General features: G+C 43.5%; 1 long non-coding RNA gene across 1 annotated transcript; it reads right to left on the bottom strand.

Moving 5' to 3' along the window:
- Positions 1 to 301: 301 nt before the first annotated feature.
- LOC112487255 (uncharacterized) lies at positions 302 to 20,243 on the bottom strand. The gene is made up of 3 exons (XR_003050184.1): positions 20,053 to 20,243; positions 1,812 to 1,876; positions 302 to 815 (listed from the first exon to the last, which is right to left on the bottom strand). It is a non-coding gene; the product is annotated as an uncharacterized LOC112487255 (long non-coding RNA).
- Positions 20,244 to 22,400: the final 2,157 nt, after the last annotated feature.

Below are 22,400 nucleotides of genomic sequence, written 5' to 3'. Positions count from 1 at the left end.
GCCTGCTTGGAAAGGAAAATGATAGGAGGAGTCAAGATTGGATTTCCTCTAACTATACAGTACCAAGCATCACGACGTCGCCCCGGCACTCCATCAAACATGATTACAGTAGGCCCACTGCCACGTCCATCATTCAAATTGAATTACAGAGTCAGTGGGCCGCACTCATTAGTTACGTTGTTCTGCAGAACAACTTCAGGTCAACGCAACATTAAATCTTAAACCAAAACAAATGAACCACCTTAGGGTGAGGGAGAGTTAGTCAACGGTCAGACGGCTGGTTGGGTTCAACGTGGCTGGCAAGGACATCAATGACTAATGTACTTTTGGTTCCACTTCCTGCCTGTGGTGCTGCTGTGTCTCAAGTGACGTGTCTGTCTTCAGACAGTGGCAGGTGCAGAGACACATAATGCTGCTTTGAAATTGTTCCTCTGTGCAATCACTCATTGTTCTGCCGGTGTCAAGCGACCCCTTGTTGAGGACAGCGGCTAAAGCTGTTGAATGACAATCAGCTTGAAGGAACAAAGCTTGATTATTTTAGACAGTGCCTTTGAAAATTTTGGCCAAAGCTTCCTGTGGTTTGTTTAAATCTTACAGGACGTTTTGAATCAAAATAGGAATTTAGATAATAGAGTTTGTATTTCCTTGTCATGTTTTCTTGTCTCTTAGTTCTTTTGGTTCCAAAACATGCAGATTAGTTTAGTTTGACATTGTAGGTTGACAATACAAAGATGAGTGAGTGTGAATGGTTGTTGATATGATGTGTGACCGTGTGATGGTGCAGGGTGTACCCTGTCCTCAGCCAATGACGAAGCCTGAAAAAGATAAAGAAGAGAATGAGCTTTGACAAGTTCTAAATCACATCGTTGATGTCTGCAGCCATTCCGTGTCAGAAACTCTTCGTCTAATGATGTGCATTCACACGTCAGAGATGTACGTAACTGTCTGTACTTTCATGCACCTTTCACTTTGAGCAAAATAGCCTAAAGCTCGAAGGACACCAAGTGCTGTGGATACAGGGGACTGGGGCAGGAGAGGAGTGAATGGCCTGTGATTACTGTCACAGTTAGCAACATTAGCAGCATTAGCGCTGACAGTAACGATCTGTTTCCACTGTGTCCTGCTCACGGAGCCTGGCATGTCAAACAAACCATGCCGGTTGCAATCAGCACCGGCCACGTGTTCAGCATGACATGTGACTCAAGTGACTGCAGTCTGAGTAACACAGCGTTAGATAAGAGAGACATAAGGGAAATGTTGATTTCCACTTATAGCTATACCTCAGAATCACTGGGGTGGACGATTTTAATGACAGCACGTGATTACGCTGACAGTACACTGATGCTCTGTGTAATTTAGAAAATTCACAGCTTGTGTATAAATGGATAATGAACAGGGTTGCCAGGTCACAGAGTTCACAGCGACACTGAAAAGTCCTATCACGGTGACTCACACAACAATTACCAACGTCATTACCGTACATCTGAAATTTACTGACAGACAGACATCCAGACTACACAGATATCATCTCAGAAGCTGTGATGTGTTGTGTAGTATTCTTCTTCTTAAAGGACAACCTGCTCTGAAGCCTCTGTCCTCTGTCAATACAGCACAGATTAGGAGATATGGTTGCGGGATGAGAAAAGATCCGAGGCTACTTTCTCAGTAAATCACCTCAGCCTTTCCCTTTCTGCTGACTCCCTCATGTTTGGCCGGGGCGCTGACCTCACCTGATGTTGGCGTAAATGTTGTTTGTGTGTGTGAGTGTATGTGTGCAGATCAAACTGTGAGGGGCAGTTGTGCACACTCACCTTCCCTTTGTTTTCCCAAAAGCTCATTATCTACGGTCCTCATCAGGGGCCATCAGCATTGTGCGCTGTTAACAACAAACACGGTGTTAATGCAAACAGAGGTGATGTGATGTGTGTGTGTGTGTGTGTGTGTGTGTGTGTGTGGACACAAGAGTATCTAGATCTGCATTTCCTCCTAGATCTGATTTCACTTCAAATCTAATTGCAGTTCCACCCTTTCCTTCCATACATGCTACATGCTACATACCAAACAGGCACAGATACATGCAAATTACACAAGCATAATGTCATTAGCGCATCCTTGGACAATTGTGCCCCCCCCCCCCCCCCCCCCAGAAACAACCTGCAAATGAGAGCTGATGTTGTAAGAGCAGCCACTTAAAATGCAGCAGGATTTTTTTTTTTGGAATTATCCCTTTAAAAACATAATCAAGTTTATCCAGTAAATGTGAGAGCTTCTTCTTCTTGTTTTTGACCAAGTTTGTCTGTGTGTGTATTTCTGAAAGAGGGGGAAGCCAGTTCCTTCACAGTGCTTTCCATTAGACTAAACAGATGTTGCAGTCCAATCCCAGCCTTACTGCTTACATCACCATTAACTGTGTTGATGATCCCCTGTTAATGATGAGCTGCGCTTGTACACTATCCATCATCGGAGAAAAAGACTGTGGATTTAAAGGAATATTTAGAGTAATTATCCGTGTTCTGATTACTATGCATGACAACACAGGATAGGAAGGATCATCGATGGAAAAACATCTGACAATTTTCCATCATCGATGGAAAAACATCTGACAATTATAATGATCACAGTGATCACAAAGGTCGTTACACCAACGAGAGGCTAAACAAAAATCCACTTTTAAGCCAGAATTAGAATAGCATAAATAATAACATCCAAACTGAGACTGTGTTTTTTGCCTGTCACGGACGGTGCGCTCCAAATGACTTCGGGGATGCTGTTTCGATTGTGTATTATTGTGCCAGCAGGCCGAGTACATTATTTGTAATCCAACAGATGGCTCTCTTCAACCTGTGCAACCTGTGAGGTTGAAATGACCTCGCCGCCTTTAGATGTAATAACTGCCAAAAAAATGAGCCAACCATCCAAAAAGCAATCTCACCGCACGTTGATAACATCACATTTTGGAGGTGAACAAAACAAAAGGAGCAGAATGAAAGAAAGAAAGAAAAAAAAATCAAATATGATACAACAATGGTTCCCAGTCTTCAGTGTAATAACTCTTCCATCTCATATTGATTACACCAGAACAAAGCATGTGCTACGTCACGGTGGAATATTGTTGTGTGGCCCGGAACATGCAGTATATTAAGATATTTTTCATGGGTGATTTGTAAGACAGCAAGATTTGGCAGCAGAAAAAGAGGATGAAAATGACATTTTAACCATTTTAACACACACACACATCCTTTCATTTTTATTACCAATAACAAAAAACTGTTATATTTATATATAACCATTATAACCACTGACTTTGCGAAGCTAAACTTTTGCATATTTTTGTTGACATTTTTCCATATTAATAATCCCATCATTTGAATTAGTCACAACTTTAATCATCTTTATCTTTAGTCACATCTTTATTTAACTCAATTAATCATGGTTAATTATAATTAATTCTCAGCTACCCCATGATTAATCAGATTGATATTTTGAATAACTTCTACTCTATCCTCTTGTTAACTACAATAAATTAAATTAAATTTTAAAAATATACCTTCAGCTTATCAGGATATGTTTGCATTAGAAATAGAATGCTGTGCAAAAATTCAGCATAAACACTATGCGGATTGCTGCTGGAGCGACACCTGCTGGAAGATAAATCTATACCTATAACAATCTCCAAAGGTGTTGGATTGACGGAATGCGTGTAATTTGTGCAAAATGAAGCCTGACATTGTCCTCTCTCCATTGTGTTCCTGGGTAAAGACATTGTCTTCAGGGCACCATAATGTCTCTGTGAAGTACCAATAAAATGCCCTGCATCAGTGGTACCTTCACATCAGAGACGCAGTAATGCGCCCTTACACCATCAGAGGTGAATTCACAGCTTTTATAAAAAAGATTTGATTTTATTTTCCTGTCTAGTATGTAGTGACTGACATCCATTCTATTGTAAAAGAAGACATAAGAAGGACTAATCTGATCAGAGAAGACCCTGTCCCTCTCAGACAAGCTCAGGCCCAGCTAACTTGACTGTTACTCCTTGAAATGAATGGCTTCCCCTGTGTGTGACACAGTGACAGGATGTGTCAAGGCCAATGCTAATGATTTCCTAATGTGGTCGTATTTGTTATTGAAGCACGGATGTTGATTATGCAACAGCGCCTGAGGGTTCAAGGGTCATACACATTCAGCACTTTCTGCCCGTGGCCTACCCTCAGCAATTTCCCCTCTGTGCATTACTCTAACAAAATAAAAATGAACAACAGTTTATGGTCACTAATTACAACCTTTCTTTTTTTAAACAGAAAATTGTTGTAAAATATTAAAACAACGTGGTGACCCCTTCATAATGTAAACAGCAGAACTGTTACTGTATATCTTAATACCCAAACTCCCAATAACCCAGGTGACTTGCTGTTTGCAGGGCCCTGAAGTGTGCTGCAGGCCATGGTAAATATTATAGTTGTTTTCCTTACAAAATAAAATTCGACAACAACAGCAACAACAAAATCACTCTTCGTCTGTTGTTTTGTAAAAAGTTAAAATAAATGATACAGAATATTTCAGTTTTTCCTGCACCAACGTTTTTCAGAATGGGGCTTGTACATTTCTGACACACTAGTCACACTGCAGAAAATATAATGCTAACGTTTCACAAAAATAGAAAAACAATGTATTATTAACACAGCATGTATTCTCTACCTTACTGCTTTTCTATTTTAAGACGTCCACTGTGTGGATAGCAGACAAACAACAGCAGCTTTCATTGATCAGCCTGACCGTATCTTGTGCTGTAACATGAGTTGCTCTTGAGCATCAGCAGCAGTAGCATCAGCATCAGCATCAGCATCAGCACCCAGCCTCCAACTACGTTGAAAGCCTTCTGCAACACTCCATTGTGAAAAAACACCCAACAGGCCCACTTAAAGCCGGCCCCCAGTCCTGACTCCGTGTTACAATGAATGTGACTCAGGCTTTCAGACCAGTGAATGGCTGCTGCCTGCTCACTGCTCTTCTCTCCTATGGCCCTCTGCCAGAGCTCTAATTTAAGCTCCAGGCCTTCTGCTGGGAGAGGGGGAGTTTGGAGGAAGCCTAGCCCAAGCCCAAGTGCAGTGGGGTAAGTGCTGGGGCCCGCTCCCTGGAGTGGAATCGATGGCTGTTAAGCTCATCAATGGGGATGAGTCATCTAAGTCAGCCAGCCACTTCATTTTTCCTAGTCTGCCTGCCTGAAGTGAAGGCGCACCAATAAGTTGTTACCTGCTTTTCTTTTCTTTATCTCTTCTTTTTTTTTATCCAACAGTACGGTGCATGCATTTTAAACCTGCCACTGCAGTATGTTTGTTGTGGTTTTCATTCAAAGTCCTTTCAAGTTTCTCTACACAAACCAAAGCCTCCGTTAGGGGTGAGCATGCTCGTGTGTGTTCTTTGGTGCATACTCATACACACTGGAGCTCTGTGTGTGTTCACAACCCGTTAAGCAACATTTCCATATCCGACTAATTCTCAAAGGTCAGGAGCTTTTAGGTAGCCAGCAGTGGGCTGATGGCGGTTGGCTAAACGTGCCTCTGATTCCATTTGGCTGGTTTCAGTTTCAAAGCGTCCCACCTTCCTGTCTCATAATCACTCCTACAGATTTTCGCATCAGTTCAAACCCTAACTCAGTGTGAGAAGACTCTTGATCAACAACTGGCAGCCAGACTAACAAAAGCACACTGTGGTCTTCAGGAGTTATTTGGTGGAGGGGGGGCGGGGGGGGGCAAGGTCATACCATCTCCTTTGATTGCTATAAAACGACAAAGGAAGTTTGCAAAGTGAATGCAGCAGCACAGCGTCGCTCAACGGTTCCCATTCCTACAGCAGAATCCAATCATGTTTTTCTCATCCCCATAAGCTGCCGTACATCTGACTGGTGACTGCTCTATAAGTGCTATCTTTAAATTCTGTGGGTAGCATGTTACCATGACGGCTAGCTGGCTGCCAAGAACTGTGTGATAGCATCGAACAGAAGCAGAACACGGCTGGGAAGCAGCGACACAATGTATAACGTTTTATCATGTTCATTTTCATGTCGGCATCATGCTTATCAAGCCACGGCGACCACAAACACACAGCGACAGATCATTATGCCCTCTGCAAATCCCCTTAACTGTGTATGTGTGTGCATGAATGCGCCTGTGTGCATTTGTATAATCTTGTTGGTGCCACAGGAATGTTAAAAGCCCTTATTATCTTCATGGAAAGTGTGTGATTGCTGACCAGAGTTGTGTTGACATGTCAACCCTATTATGTGTGATTGGAATACATTGAACGTCAGGGGCTGAGCTTGTGCAGTCAAAAGAGGAGTAGTGTAGGATGGGGGCGGGGTTTTGATACATGAGAGGTGAGCAGGAGACCAATATGTAAGACAGAAAAAAAAAATCCCCCCTCGATGTTGCTATTTACAGCATCCTTGACTGCCTACAGTTCACACTTCATCTGAGAGACAAGCTGCCTAGCAGGTGTGCATGTTAGCCAAATCTGTACCTTAAAAAGTACATGGCATCACAACATGAGTGATTCAGCAACAGGGAATATTGTTTGTGGAGTTTTCACCAAGCCTGTTGGAATCCTTAGGATTTTCAGTTCTGTTAGGATTGCCATGTGCAAACCTGCTTCTGTCACACCAGGCTGTGCATGCATATAAAATACAACTGCAGATGTACGCATATAAACCCCAGGTAGATTGTCCACGCTCACACTTGCAGACACACACATGAACACACAGGAAGCCCTGTAGTGACTCAATGCCACAATGATTTAGGTTCAGAATGGCAAAGGAGTGCAGATGACTCAGAGTTTCCATTGTAGCTCCCACTCTCCCAGTGTAAGTTTGCGTGTGTGTGCAGGTGTGTCTCTATACCGCATGCATGTGTGTGTGTGTGTGTTGCATGTCTACTGCTGTTCATATTACCTCTGTGCTCGCTCTGGGGCTTCACCAACCTAAATGGATCACAGCACCATCTCTCCTTTCTTTCTTCTAGTCAAAACAATGTTGTTTGTGCGCTGCGTTTTTTTTTCTTCTTCACGTGTGTAAGAGATAGCCGACGGCTGCCCTGAGCAGGGGGCAGGATACTGCATCACAGAGCATATGGTGGCACACAGCACAAAGCCCTGGGTTTGAAAAGAGATCTTTTACTAGTTCAGCTCTTACGTGTTACACTTGAATCAAAACGTTTAACCCTGTTAAAGGAATGTAGGTCAGAGCTGCACGACACACTATGCTATACAGTGAATATACCTGAGGAGTGTTGAGTCAAATGGTATTAATGGACCTTTGTTCCATGACATGAGTGTGCTGATTCTAAAGGTAAGGATTTCTTTCCTCCTAACCCTTCGCTCTGGTTGAATCATTTTCCATCTCTTACAAGAAACCCAGATTCATGGGTTTCCACTGGGTTGACAACATAAATTTCCACTCAGACCAGTCTCAGAAGCTGTCAATCAATAACTGATCAGCTACTTTTAGAGCTGAATTGTTTTGTTGAGCTGTCCACCCCGCCCCCTCCCCACCACCACCAAAAAAACAAACTTCACACCTACATTCTAACCTCAGATGATGTTAAAAGTTGTGACTTATTACTAACCAAAGTGCTCGTTCAAAACTTAGCCAGGCTTAGCTAGTTCTGCTAACAACCCCTCCTAACAACTCAAATTAAGATCTGCTGTAGGCCAGGTCAAAGATCAACTGAATAACTAAATAATATAATAACTAAAATGCATCCTAATATTGTTTTTGATATTAATTATCATCAAATGTAAATATTTAAATCCTCACTGAAACTGAAGTACTTAATGATGTCATTGTCTTCTAATGTGTTGCAACAATTACGGAATTTTGGATTCTGTCTGAGCACTGTGGGAAATGATTGTGCTTTAAGTATGCAGTCTATCTTTGGTTTAGTGGTCCTGTACTGCTGTATCACATGGTTTCCTGCCGACGAGGTCACGCGGCGTTGGGTGCGCTTTACTGGAAGACAGGAAGCACTGGTCTGTGGTGTCTCACTAGCCTCACATGTCTTTCTGAAGATGCGAGTGGGTTCATTTATAATGCATTAATGGGCTTGGACAACAGGAAAGCATGTCTCCTGATGGGGGAGTACCAGAGCACTTCCATTCATCACGGCTGGATACAGACTCACAGCAGAAAGACTTATGATGGAGCAGCTTGGCTCTAGCCGGCCGAACGGCAGCAATCAATAATTTTTGTGGGGCCATTAGGCAAAAGTACAAATGTAGCAACATAGGGACTCACAAAAGTTTCCAATCTAACTTACGTCTTCAAGGTCTCTTAGTCTTACACTGCACCTTTCAGCAATGTTGCACACACCCAGTCTACAAAAACTGATGAAAGTTTTACAGTATTTTCCTCAGCTGCGCCTGGTGCAGATGGCTGAATTTCCAACGCTTCTCGTTTTTGGCTCTGATCGAAATATGATGCAAGGCAGAGTTGTGGGTGCGAAACCTGCGTGGCCTATAGCTCAGCCATGTCTGGGAGACAGGGAATTCACCTTGACTGTTGCTGATAAGGTCTGACTTGTCTCGAGGGCCTCAAACACCAAGAGGTGCTGCAGGAAAGAAACAATACCAAGAAAGGTAATGAGATTTATTAGAAACGATGCGACAGCAAGGACGTTAGTTGACTTCAGAGAAAAGCGACTTTAAGAACGTCCTAGATCTGTAGCCAATACTGGAGTACTAGTGTTAGAGAATGGATGTACAAAGAGAGGATTCATGCTTTTCTTTAGCATGTATGTTTTAACCTGAGAGAAATGCAGCTTTACTGATAAATGCGCACCTTTAAAAGTGCCAGAAAATTGTATTCTAGAGGTTAAATATACAGGAGGAGGCAGGGAGGGGGGGGAGTTGTTTTTAACCATTTATTTTTGTCATAAATTAGTTTTTTTGGGTGATGCTTACTCTAATTTTAGGGATGTATATAATGCCTCAGTGGTTAAATGTTTTAAAACCATGACAGATTTCTAACTCAAACTCTCAACGACAGGACAGGAAGCTATTATTCTATATGCTTGTTGCTACTAAAACAAAGGTCAAACCAATCCCTTACTCTTAATTTGGTTACATGATATGTCACATGTCCCCTGGGACGTTTTGTGGTCTTGTATTTATGCGTTTGTGTAACTTGGACATGCACGGAAGTAGGTTTAAGATGCACGCTAATGAACTCCTGTTTGTTTAATATGTCCCTTCTGTGCAACTTTACCATCAAGATTATCCCTGTCATGGCCAGTGTGCTAATCCGTGAGGGTGACGGTCTTTGGTCAAGGTTCAAAAACCAGGCTTCAATCTTACATTTAGCCTGTTTAGCGTGGGCGGTCTGTCATTAAACTAGTCCGTTTGGTTGAAGAGAATCAGAAGCGCTGCCTCTCTCAGGAGGAACATTATACCACAGCCATATAGTTTATGAGTTAAAGTTAATGCATTGCCCCCCCGAGGCTTTATGCTTGGCATAAAAAAATCATCCTGGGAGTTTATAATGAGTGCCTCATAATGACATGATGAGTTTTCACTGACACGCACACACCAGTACTTAGGCATGTATGCACATGTGCACTGTACATACACGCTTATGTGCATTAATGCAGAAGTAGAGCTCATAAAAGAGTGCAGATAGTTAAGTACAGCCAGCGGGTGTGTGTGTGTAGAGAGAGAGAGAGAGAGAGAGGAGCAGAAAGTGTGTTTAAGGCAGTGACACCCTGAAACAACAACACGATTTACAGACATCTAGCTTCTGCCGTGCACGGGTTGTGTCAGTTCAGCCAACAGTGTCACTGCAGTTCTCAGACATCATCACTCCAACAACACGAGCCGGCTCATGTTTGACCTCTATTTACGGGGTTTTTACGATCCCGTCTTTCACTGTGACGTGGTGATTGTTTTAGAGTGAGCAACATTTATTTGATTTAATTATTTCAAGGTCAGCTTTAACGCTCAGCAATTAACACGTGTGAACCCGTGAAGTTTAATGCGGCCGGAGGAGACGACACCTCAGTAAAAAAGTCCTTTATTATTGATGCGGAGTGTGGAACTTATTCAATTCTAACTTTTGATCTGCTTTGCATTTTTGTGCTCATTACAGCATGGAAAGGAAATGCCTGCTTTGCATATTTGAAGGCACAAGCAGAAGAACAAAAGAGCGTATTAGGCAGACAGAGGGATGAAAAAAAAGAAGAAGATTACATGCTGTTTGGCCTTTGTAATGAGATTTTCGTCATATATTCCGAGCGACTTTAATACTTCTCTGCAGTGTTTGCAAATTGTCTTACGGTGTGGGTTAGCTTGGACAGATTATTACCCTTTTAATCGATGTTCTCCGTGAACAACCACCAATTTAACATTGTAAGATGGACTGGACTTCCTATTTTTCAGACCTGGTGGTTTCAATTTCAATATTTGTCACAGAGACACAGATCCCAAACTCACAAAGTTGCCCTGGTAATATACTGCATTGCAGTAAGGAATGGCCAACAGCCAGCAAGTGACAGTTTTCAACAAAGTTCCCATCAGTTCAAAAGACTAACGTCGTCTGAACAAATATGTATAAGTCACTAAATGAGAAGGGCGCGCCTTGGATTCCTTTTTTTTTTTTTTTTGCAAGTGTCAACCTGTTATTTGAGAAAGTCTTTACATTATTGACATTCATGGCGAGGCATTTACCGTACCGTCTCAGTTAAAATATGTAGATATGGGATTGGCCTATATGAATCTGTCATTATCATCAAGAGACACAGCAGATTCTGAAAACTGATTAGAATTGAACCTGAATATGAAGTGTCATGGCAACTTTTGATTTCACTGAAACAAGACACTATCAGTCACACACAGTAATGTCCTAAGTGTCCTTGAATCGGGGTTTAAATGACATTTATCATCCTGACTCACAGACTCTCTGGAAATACTAATCCAACTACTACAAAATATTCTCTGCAGTACTAGCTCCATTCATTTTACTGTACTGTTTCTCCGTTTTACTTCCTCAGTTGTACTGTCAGCTGTCAGCCTCACAGCAGGTTGACTATGTCGACTTAAAAATTGTACTTCAGCACATCTCTGTGCACCATGCTCCTCTCGTGCTGCTCTGCTCTGTGCTGCACATGCTTCCAGTCTGACATTCTGGTTACGAAGGCGCTGGTGTCTTCAACCTACTCGGAAAAAAATAAAGCAAAACCTGAGACTTCCTGCAATGCCCTAGCTGCTTCAAATGGGCCGCGAGTCTGAGTGGAAACCCCTTTGACAACACGCTGCTTGCTTTTTGTGTTTCCCTCACGCACGTTTGCATAAACGCCAGGTCAGGGCAAGTGAAGCTGTCGAGCGCCTGTTCCTCCCTGTCTTCCTCCACTTCATTCTCAACTTCCTGGCTCATCCGAAGACACTGAGAGAAAGGAAGTGTTAATTGTCTGTGGTATTTCCTGCCAGAGACGCTGAACAACACGGGGCGATTGACGGATCGTAACGTGAGATGTGAATCTGACCCTGGCTGCTGTGTGATGACCATGTTTAGTGAATTAGCATCACAGTTCATCCAGTTTTAAATGTTCATGTTGAACAGGCTGGAGCGGGGCAGATAGACTTCTACCCCTCCCATAATTTATTATTCATTCCACCTGTCATTCAAAAACTGCTCGGCAAAAGTCTCAATCTACCTCTCTTATCATCTCCTTGTTTGCTGGTCTTCAGCTCTGAGACAGAGTTGCAGGGGGGGGGTGGTAGTGATGCTACTGTCAGCCAATCACTGTGAGTCACAGGAGACAGAAATACAGGAAGACCACTAGAGTCAGGAAGAGCCGTGATAAGAAAAGCATAATTCAAGAATAAACTAAACATGGCACAGAGATGCTGTAGCAGCCATTTCAGGACAAAAGGACTCACAGTGACAACGTCCGCAGTGGCAGGCCTGCAGATATCTACCTGTGCATGTGATTTATGGAGGAGTTGGACGTCTGAAATTAGAGTCCTCAGCATCAACCTCCATCATCACTGTGCTCTCCTTTATCACTGCCATCTTATCTTTGTCCCCCCCCGCCCGAGTTGAGTGACGGTACTTTGCATATAGCCAACAGGTTTTGCATGAGCGCCACATTATTGTCACCCTGCTGAATTGCATTATAGGAAGCGATGGGGACTCCTGGAAGTGAGAGCGATGTGCTGCAGGATTCTGTAAATTTAATCTGCACCCAGTGATGGGGAGATTCTGTCCTTCCCTCCTCTTCATTAGCGCTTCTTCATTAGACTTCAGCGAGCCGGTGTCCTATAGAACTGCGAGGCGTGCGCAGTATAGTGCGCCCTTTCACTTCAATTTTACCCTCACACTGATTAATCACAGCTCAATCTTATTCTCTGCTAATAAAGCCTGAGGCAGGAAGAGCACTGTTTCTAAGACTAATTAGAAGAAGAACTTGCTGTTCTAGCTGGAACTGAAAGGACTGGAATCCTCTTTGAGTCCTTGGTGGAGAGAAATCTACAATGTACATTATTTGCCTCGCAGTCTTTGAAGTAATGTGGGATGTTGGCCTAGTTTGGACCAAATCAAGTCAGCATATTAATGTGTGGATGCAAGTGCAAGACTTTCATTAATATTAGTGTTTGGATTTTAGCCTTGGTTTAATTGCCAAGTATAATTTTGGGGTTTAGTTCAGTGTCTCGCCCACAGACCCACAGGAGAGGAACTGGAGGAAGCTACTTCTGACTCTCCAGTCGACAGATGACCTCGTCCACCAAACCACGGCCACCACGACAAAAGAGATTTGTGACATGTGGGCGCTACAAAGTCAGGATCCCAAACAGAGTTTGGTCAGACCGGAAACACAAAGATATTTTGAGGCTGGATACGACAGGACTCAGTCCAAACCAAGAGCAGTCTGTACATGTTGGTCAGACATTTTTTTTAAACATCAGAAGTGAAGTTTTCTTTACTATAAATAACAGTAAGGAATCAAAGTATAATGAGTTGCTGGTTCTTGAACAGGAGCAGCCAACAGAATCAAACCATGTGATGCAGAAGGTGAGTAAAAAAAAACAGTCTTTTACCAAAGAGGATCCCATAGCGGAGCGACAGGAAGAGAGATTTCTTTAAATTACAACAACTTCAGGCGGAAACAGACAACCCGGAATCCAAAAATACCTCTTTCTAGGGAAAAGGCTACAAAAGAGAGCAAGAAACACGGTGAACTAACAAAGGACAAAGGAAACATAAAAAAAAGCTAAAGACGCCACAGGGAGAGGATATAACAACAGGAGAGAGAGAGAGAGAGAGAGAGAGAGAGAGGGGGGAAAGTGACAGGGAACAGGTGGGCAGGTTAGGATAGAGCAAAGAGAATACAGACCAGTGAGTAAGAACACTAACCTGAGCGGCGGAGTGTGTGACAGAAATAGAAAAACCAAACTGCTCATCTCAAAAGCCCAGAAAAGGAAACGTGACTAAAATACAAATCTAAAAAAACCCAAAACCAACCGAGATGTAAAATCAAAGCCCTGACATTTATGCTGCTCTATGTTACGTCTAATTTAAAAACTTGTCATAAAAGTTTGTGTCACCTTGACTCTCTTTTTCCCACTCCACTGCAGCAGCAGATCGGGGGATAACTGTACTCCAGATCCCCCCGTGCCACCTTTTCAAACCTTTCATTTTCCTGGCAGGTGAAGCTCGTCTCTGCATGACAATACCAGAGCTCGCACTGACAGCGTTAGTCTGAAAGGACGGCGGAGCGCTTGACGGTGCAGGCATGGCCCTCTCCCTATAGGTTTAACACACCTAATCAACAGGGCTGGCTCAAGTCTCTGAGATGAGAACATGAAAGCTGTGAATGGCAGCAGACATGTATGACAGCCAGCCAGCTCCAGAGCTGCTGTGAGGGGAGTAGCTGCATCGGCAGCGGCATACTGAGAGGCTCCGTGCCCATCCATCCTCGGAGCTTCAAACAGACTGTGAAATTCATCCCGCTTCTGTTTGCATAAGAGAGGGACGGAGGCAGCTCCAATAACATACAGAGATAAATTGATGGACAGTTTCCAGCCCCACTTCCAAATTATGGATGAAAATGATGTGTGGAACATCTGTGGGCGCATTTGCACTCGTTAATCGTACAGCACTCATTTAACTCAGACACGAGGGAGGAGAGAGGCCCGGTGAGCTGTGTCTTGTTCCCTGTTTTATTACTACTGTACTTCTCCATGGTAATTTCTGTCGCCCTGCTCTATTGTCTGGAACTATTGGCTGTTTTTAATGTGGGAGAGACTCACCCTGAGAGAAAATGCACTCTCCTCGAATGACCTTTATAGTAGCGTTCTCCACTTAACCCCCCGAATCCAGACTATTTATTTCCAATTTGGTGTTAGCGCTCAGCTGATGCTGTAGTATCTTGGGTAAAGTAGATTACTTTTATTAAGACGGCCATTCGTTTCAAACAGAATAGTAACTCTTCGTGTATATTTTAATTGCAGATACGTCTCGTCAGAATTCAAAAGGCCTCGGTCTTTGCTGGATGCAGCGCCCGAAACCGTGTGATGAAATCGGAACCCAAACAAAACTAAATCCATCAAGGGAAACAAACTGGGCATTTTGATTGGTTACGTAACAGGAGCATAGAGAGAAAGCAATTGCACCGACACACACACACACACACACACACACATACAGACCCTAGAGGCCTGTGTTTGTCTTTCCTGTAATCTGAGCTTCCGTTCTCCAAAGAATGATGTAACTGAATGCCAGTCCGAAACCATGGAGGAGAACCAGCTAGACATACTCACACGAATGTGTGTGTGTGTGTGAGTGTGTGTGTTATCTCAATTCCGTTTGCTATCTCTTTACATCACCTGTGCCACAGTTTAGCACTAATTGCGAAAAGTTGCCGGACCGAATCCTGTCTGCAGTAAACATGATCATTGATTGCATCACGTTGCCCTGCAGATACTTTTTACAAGGTCGCCGCGATGTGGCCGAGGCCCAACACACACATAATTCCTATTATGCTAAGTTTTTGACTGCTCCGTGGACCATAAACACTGTTTTGCAGCCAAGTACAAACTGGCCCGGACTATAAATGTCTTCTCCCCTCTGCTCTACTCTGAGGATGCATTTGCACGTTTCCCGTCAACAGCGATGAGTCATCATATACGGGGCTCTCCTTTTACCGGAGAGGCCGGTGTTTTCCTCACCTTCTAAATTCAGTCAAACTCTGTCGGAGTCTACGTGAAGGAGGTCGAGGTTCAGTTTTACAAAAGCTCCTCCACACACTTCCTTTGAACCTGACCCCAAATGGAAAAGCCATTTGGGGGGCAGGAGGGGGGGACATGTCAACATTAGTAATGATTAAGGACTGAATGGAAAACAAACATGTGGTGAGGAGCTCACGATTCAACTCTATGATGTGTTGCAGGGTCAGCATCCTGCACCAAGAAGAAAAGGGGGGTCAATCTGTTGCCTGGTGGTAAAATACTTCATATCCTGTGTAACACTGCACTTGATTAAATATGTGATGTCTAACAAGTTTTACGTGAGTCTGTTTGGTGTGTGTGTGTGTGTGTGGTTGGGTGGGTGGGTGTGTGTGGTCTCTGCTCTGTTCATGTGACCCATTTGCTGATCGAACACAGTGTTCCCCACTCTGCTGGGGTTTCCATGCCAACACAGCCAGTGGCAAGACGAAAGATGACGACTTGGTTTGGATCAGAGAGAGAGAGAGAGAGAGAGAGAGAGAGAGAGACCCCTGCCTCAGAGTGCAGGTCTTTCTACAGTACACAGAGATGTGGCAGAGATAAAACATGGACACCAAGAATCCATCAGACTCCTCCATCACAAACATTTGTATTTGCTGACACAGGTCACAGTACTGTATGTTAGTGTACTTCTTATACTTTCCTAAAAATTTGAATAATGAATGTGTTCATTTGAGAAGCTCTAGTATCACAAGAAGAGTTGCTGACTCAGGATAAACACAGCCTCCTGACAAAGTTAATATTCACTGTCATTCAGCACCTCATAAATGGAGCACTCACGCCTCACACTCTTCACACACTCACTCCACCGTGAACGAGAACCTACGCTGATGGCAGTTATTAAACAGGTGCTTATTTCCACTGACGTCGCGGCGCCCAGGAAATTAATTGACGCCGCTGTTTTGGCCACACGGCAGCATCAATCTTCCCAAACCGAGGTACTTTCCAAAGTTCCTGCACGTCAGCCGAGGACGTGAGCTCATTCACTGCGGCGATAAGTCCAGAGAAACAGTTGGAGCTGTATTTAACAGCCGGCTGAATGAATGGGTGGAGAAATGTCACAGCAGCTGGTTTCAGTGATACCAAGGAGAAAAAAAACCTCCAACTTCAGTCGTCAGTGAATGGACGAGAGTGAAGTGAAGGAGTGAAGGAAGTGCTCCAGAAGACAAAGACGAAGTGCAAATTAAAGGAAAATAAAGGAAATAAGGCTATGATAGATGACAGTGGCGAGCGGGTGAGGGAAGAGGGGGAGGGTTGCAGTAGAATTAGAAAGTAGCAGTGTGCTGGGGAGGCAGACAGAGAAGGAGATGCTGAAGAACGAAAATACAGAAATCATAACGAAGGAGAGTCAAGTGAAGAGCTTGAAAGGGAGCGGCAGCGGCTGACTAATTTACAACTGGCAGCCAAAGCCAATTTGTGCAGCTCAAGGTGACCCTGGGGAGGGCAGATCAGTTTGTGTGTTTGGGCATGTGCAGGCGAACGTGAGAGCCACAGAGAGACAGTGTTTTTTTTTTTTTTTTTACTTTTATACTGATTGCTGCGAGCAAACATGTCCTGCTGTCACTAATCAAACAGCCACACGTGAGCGTCCTGACACCTGCACGGCCCCGGCTGCACTGCAGGGAAAATTAATCACCTCGCTGATGTCTCTTGGTGAGAACTCCGCCGACAGTCCTGACCCTTCCATCATTAATTTCAGTGTTAAAAGACAGACGAGTGTGACAACAGAGATATCTGTCTAAGTCGGGGCTCAAGTTAGCCTGTTAGCCTGTTAGCCTGGACGGGAACCAACTCAAAACTTCAGCTGTTTACATCACATATACATACGTTTTGTTAGCTAAAGAGCTCCAGGTTCTAACACCTATTGGGGAAAACTGCATGTTCTAGTTACGCACCATTGACGTGGAACTCCCTCCAAAAAGCATTTTTCCAAGTGTGGGATCAATAAGGTTCCATCTAATCTAAATTAGAAACCCTTATAACTATTTCGAACCTTTTAATGTTTATTGTATACTCACGTTTTTTCTTTCTTCCTTATATATAGTCCATGATTTTAATTTGTAAAAAGATTTTGTGCATAGACTTCTGCATAATAGAAGTGGTATGCACACACGAGGCCACCAGAATATTAATGTGGTCGTCTCAGCCTCTGATGTCTTTGATGAACTCCTCCCTGCTGCGGAGCGTTCTCCTACCCTCTTCAAGATGCAGACAAATCTGACAGAAAGATAATGAGATGCCTTCACTGCCATCATTGCACACCTGGAGATGCTCGCCCTCACTTTGCATTTCTGCCCCTCTGCATTGTTTTGACCAAAGCGTGCGACTTTAACGTCTGCGCGGTGTGGAATTAGGGACCCACTCCTGCGTGCTGGATTCATGGAGTCGACGACTTCCTGTGGCATTAGTCTGATTCTGCATAAACTGACTCTCACTCTGCACAAACATAAACAAAAACAGCCCAGAGCAGCAGAGTCTGTCACCCCAGAGGACACACACACACCGTACACTCACATGTTCACACACACACAAACACACTTGCCGTGCATGTGTAATGAATATTTATCTGTGCTTGTAGTGTATGCAGAGTGCCATGCTCACATCAGTAATAATGACTGCATCTGCATGAATATGCACATGGCATTGGCACAGAAACTGATATACAGTTACTGGGACGATCTTCATTTATTCACTCATCTACAGCAGGGGTCTCCAGGGCTTAATATTTGACAAATATATGACACTGTAGGTTTGGTGAACATTATACTGTGTATACTACTATAATGTCAAATGTGGACAATAATATATTATAAATGTTCAGTCTATGAAACATGATAGAGTTTATTTGTTGGAATTGAGTGTGTAGCTCTCCACCATTGTTATTTTGTAAACGGAGCTCTGAGAGGAAGAAAGAGCCCTGATCTACAGTGTATAAAGGGTAAATTAACCTGGCCGTCGTCCTAAGGGGGTCCATTTATGTGACTTATTCCTCATTAAACTCTGGCCCGGTGGGAAAATCAACACTCTCTTAAACACAGCTTCACAGTGGAATAATTGTGCCTGCATGTGTGCACAGCACAGACATAAGGAAAACACAAAGGGGTTTCCTGTTCTTTATGATTGTCAGGGATTTAATACGTGTGGTGCTCTGTTGACGAGGGAAGCCCCTGGCATTGTGTGTGATTTTGCCTGTGAGTGTGTGTGTGTGTGTGTTCACGCGTGTATCACCATTAAGAGAAAGGTCACATGCTCCATGTGATGAGTCATACACAGGCTTGTTTGCCAGGGAGCGGCTGGCTGTCTTGCTGGCTGGCTGGCTGGCTGGTGGAAGCAGTTAGGCAGGAAACTCATCAGCTATGCACCACCGAGCTCAAGACTCCAGTGAGATTCGTACAGGGCTCAGACTCTGTTGTTAACGGATGTTTGATTTGCACTTGGCTGCATAATAACCGCCTTTACATATCACATGCTGCCCTGTTATGGAAACAGACCCGCACCCTGTGATCACTGACTTTAAACAGCCAGGTTTTTACATCTCATTAGTTCATTTAATGTATTGGAAGATGGATTGATATGGGTTTGGGAAGCAGCTGCTGCAGGACAGCAAAGTCCTCTGAGTATTCAAGCACTCCTGCATTTTTTTTTAATATTAAACTAGCTCCACCGAAAAACCTCATATTTTTCTATTTGTTAGCGTTGAGGTCGCCTCAAAGATGATTAGAAATCACACTCATTTACAAACTTAATTGACCATAACCTGAAAGTGAAATGCACCTTAATGGCATAAGGTGCTTCATAAAGAATAGAAATAAATAAGCGACTTCAAAAAGGAAGGAAACGATTTTATTTGGTTCTTTATAAAATACCTTTGGTTTAAGAGCCCAGAGCTAAACTGTTAGCATCAACCAACTTTAATTAGGAAGAAATTACAATCAAAATGGGGTTCATTTACACACAATAATGTGCCATTTATTTTTAATTCATAATTAATTTGTATTTTTCTACTATTGCATATTAAACAATGCCACTGATTACATTAATATCATGGATGCTCAGTATAGAGCGTTAGAAAAAAAATTATATTAATTAATTTAACCCTGTTCTACTAAGGACGACCTGAAACAGGTGGCTATAAATTCCTCAGTAAAATGTTTACGGTGCCTATAAATCAGGCGAGCGCTAACCTCATTTTCATATAGACTTCATTCATAGTTATTTTGGCAACAAGAGTTTCCCCAGGTGGATAATTGTTACTTCCGTCCTACTTCCTTGACTTCTTTTTGGAACTAAAAGCCACTGAATATTTTTATATACAGTATGTGGTCTATATAGATATTTTTATATGTGTGTGTGTGTGTGCACCTGGTAAAGCTATACTCGTGGGCACATCTTTGTGGGGACATTTTGCAGGTCTCCGCTGAGTGAGAGAGCGATTTTAAAGTTCCAGATTTACTTTAGAGTTAAGAAGATAACTTAGGTTTAGGGTTAGGTTGAAGTTAGGTATGGACATGTGAAAGATGTGGTTAGGGTCAGGGGCTGGGGGATGCCTGCGTGGCTAGTATCAGGTATGGTTAGGGTTCATTTTAGCGGTACAAATAATCAGGGTATACTGCAAAGTCCTGTAAATATTTGTTGGAGTGTGTACGTGAGTGTGTCTGCGTGTCATCAATCATTAACTTGAAATAAAAACCACATGGTGAACCTGAGGCACTGGCAAACACATGCACCTTGCCCTCTGCCAAACACTTCCACAGATCGTCTTTTTTCGCAGAGATTGATACTCACCTTCACATCTGTCATCATCTTCTTTCTCTCCTGCCAGTGCTGAGAATGTGGTCCTGACTCGCACAAAGCCCCCGGATTTTGACATCTGGTGGCCTGGATAAGCAGGAAACACAGTGAGCACATCAGCCGATCAGTGAGACGAGAGCATGATTAAAGCACATAATCTACCTGATACATAATCAGTGGAAACAGCCCAGATCACAATTGCAAAGACACAATGATAAGCACTGACAACAGAGAACTGCATGGTGTGGCCCACATCTATCATGCTGTCAAAGGCCGAGGAGACTCTCTCCTGTACAGTCCATGGAGTCGCTGCATGTGTTTTGACCCATCTATCTGTGTTGTATTTTGTTCCCCACTTCAGCCTACGGGCAAAAACAGAAGTGTATGACTGATGATCTGGGTGTAGAACTACATGGATGTGAGGAGAGACGATCAGACGGACAAACAGAACCACAGTGAGATCTCTGCGACAATGCAGTTGGTTTCCATGACAACCCGTATTCACTGGGATGGCAGGGAACATCACGTTTTCCTCTAATGGGGTAAAGTGGATCATTCTGTCCATCCACCTGTGTACCCACTCATCTTTCTCCGGTCTTTGTGACTTTTATCGTTCGCAGACGGGAGGGATGAGAACAACGGAGGGGGGAGGGGGGTGAGGAGGAGGAGGAAGAGGGTGAGGCTACGACCACAGTCGGTGTATTTATTTGGGCAGTGCTGAGGAGGTAAATTGCTTCTCTGTGCTCTGATGTGAGACCTGCTGGACAAATGTGAAAAAAATGAGCCTCTCTGTGACTTACTGATTTTGCACTGCAGTGGCAAAGTCATGGTGACCCCCGCACCCCCGTCATCCCCCTTACACTTCTGCTGCTGCTACACACATGAACGGTGTTATGTCCACACACGTCCACCTAATGAGGTGTGAAGATAAACTGCAGCCCGACCTCCGAAGCCTCCACGTCTTCGCTAAGTATTTCAGTTTGGTGTAAAAAGTGAAAACACACACTCGGATCTTAACCGAGAGTTATGTAAATTATAATTTGTGGTTGCTTCACTACCATGACTGGCAGCGTGCAGATGATGATCATTTGCACCTCAAGTTATTCAAGGTAAAGCACATGCCACTGTCACAGAATTCAGTTAGATTTAAATGAAATAAAGAGCTAACTTAGGCACTGCCTATTTGGTGAAAACGAATGCAAAATATGTGGCTTTATCCAAAGATCGTTATCTCAAATTAGATTTAAAGAAGCATTTTACCACTGTACACAAATAGAAACGACGGGGGAAAAAAGTGTTTACCATTTGATTGATTATCTGATTAAAGGAGGTTTAACGCCGCTGCTGAATGACTCTCACACTGTACTGAAACAAATGGAAACAGTGGCAGCCTGAAAAGGGAAAGATGAATCACTGAACACTTTAAGTCGTGTTTGAAAAATGGCACTAAAGTCAAGAATTTGCAAATGCTGGTAAATACACTCGGATGCAATGCAAAACTGCGTTGCATACACAATTACTATCCCCGAGCTCAGTTCCAGGTCTGTGCAGGCGGATGATCTCACCATCATGCCCATTATTCATTCATAGAGATAGACAGTAAATCATTCTGCTCTCCGCTGCTCCCACATTCTCCTCCAGCCTTGACTCGTCGGACAGTATGGATAGACAGCAAGAATTGTCTCCGACACTTCAGTGGCGTGAGATTAAATGGGAGTTCGTGAAGGAAAAAAATGAGATGTCAGCTTCTGTAGCCGTGACGTGGCCGTGCAGTTTCCACTGCCGAGGCCTGCTGAGAACCTCTAATAAGCCCAGCCAGCCGGAAGGCAGCGAAATTAGCGAACAGGAGGTTTGGTCCCGTGAGTTCACTCAGCTGACAGAGTATGTTAACGTTCGACTCTGACTGAACGTCTGTGTGCGTGTGTGTGTCTGAGACATTTCTATCTTGTCTGTTACACACTCACACACTTGTCTTGTTCCACAGTAAAAGTGTCAGTTATGGGTCTCGTTGCTGGATCAGCCTGTCAGATTTACCCCCACCCCCTTAAAGCCTCCACTCCGTTCTCTCCATTTATGGACTTTTTCTGAGGGATATTGAGGGAGAGCAGCGTTCATATGAAAAGAAAATGGTGGTTCTTAGATCCAAGTTGTGTTTTCTTGAGTTATTAGGATTTTGTGATTATCTAGGGTGGAAAAGAAGAGTACGGGTCAGCAGTTAAGACTGAGGGCTGCTTATAAAGTACATACCTCCCCCATTTTCTCATCCACTCTAAGATTGAGCTTTATCTCCCGATGACCTTTTGTGCAGCAACTAACCGTGGCTGCGGTAATAAGACCTTCAT

Source organism: Cynoglossus semilaevis, chromosome 7 (assembly GCF_000523025.1).
Source record: "Cynoglossus semilaevis isolate Cse_v1.0 chromosome 7, Cse_v1.0, whole genome shotgun sequence".
Classification (NCBI taxonomy): Eukaryota; Metazoa; Chordata; class Actinopteri; order Pleuronectiformes; family Cynoglossidae; genus Cynoglossus; species Cynoglossus semilaevis.
The sequence above is the reverse complement of the archived record's forward strand: the minus strand, read 5'-3'. Positions and strand labels throughout refer to the sequence as shown.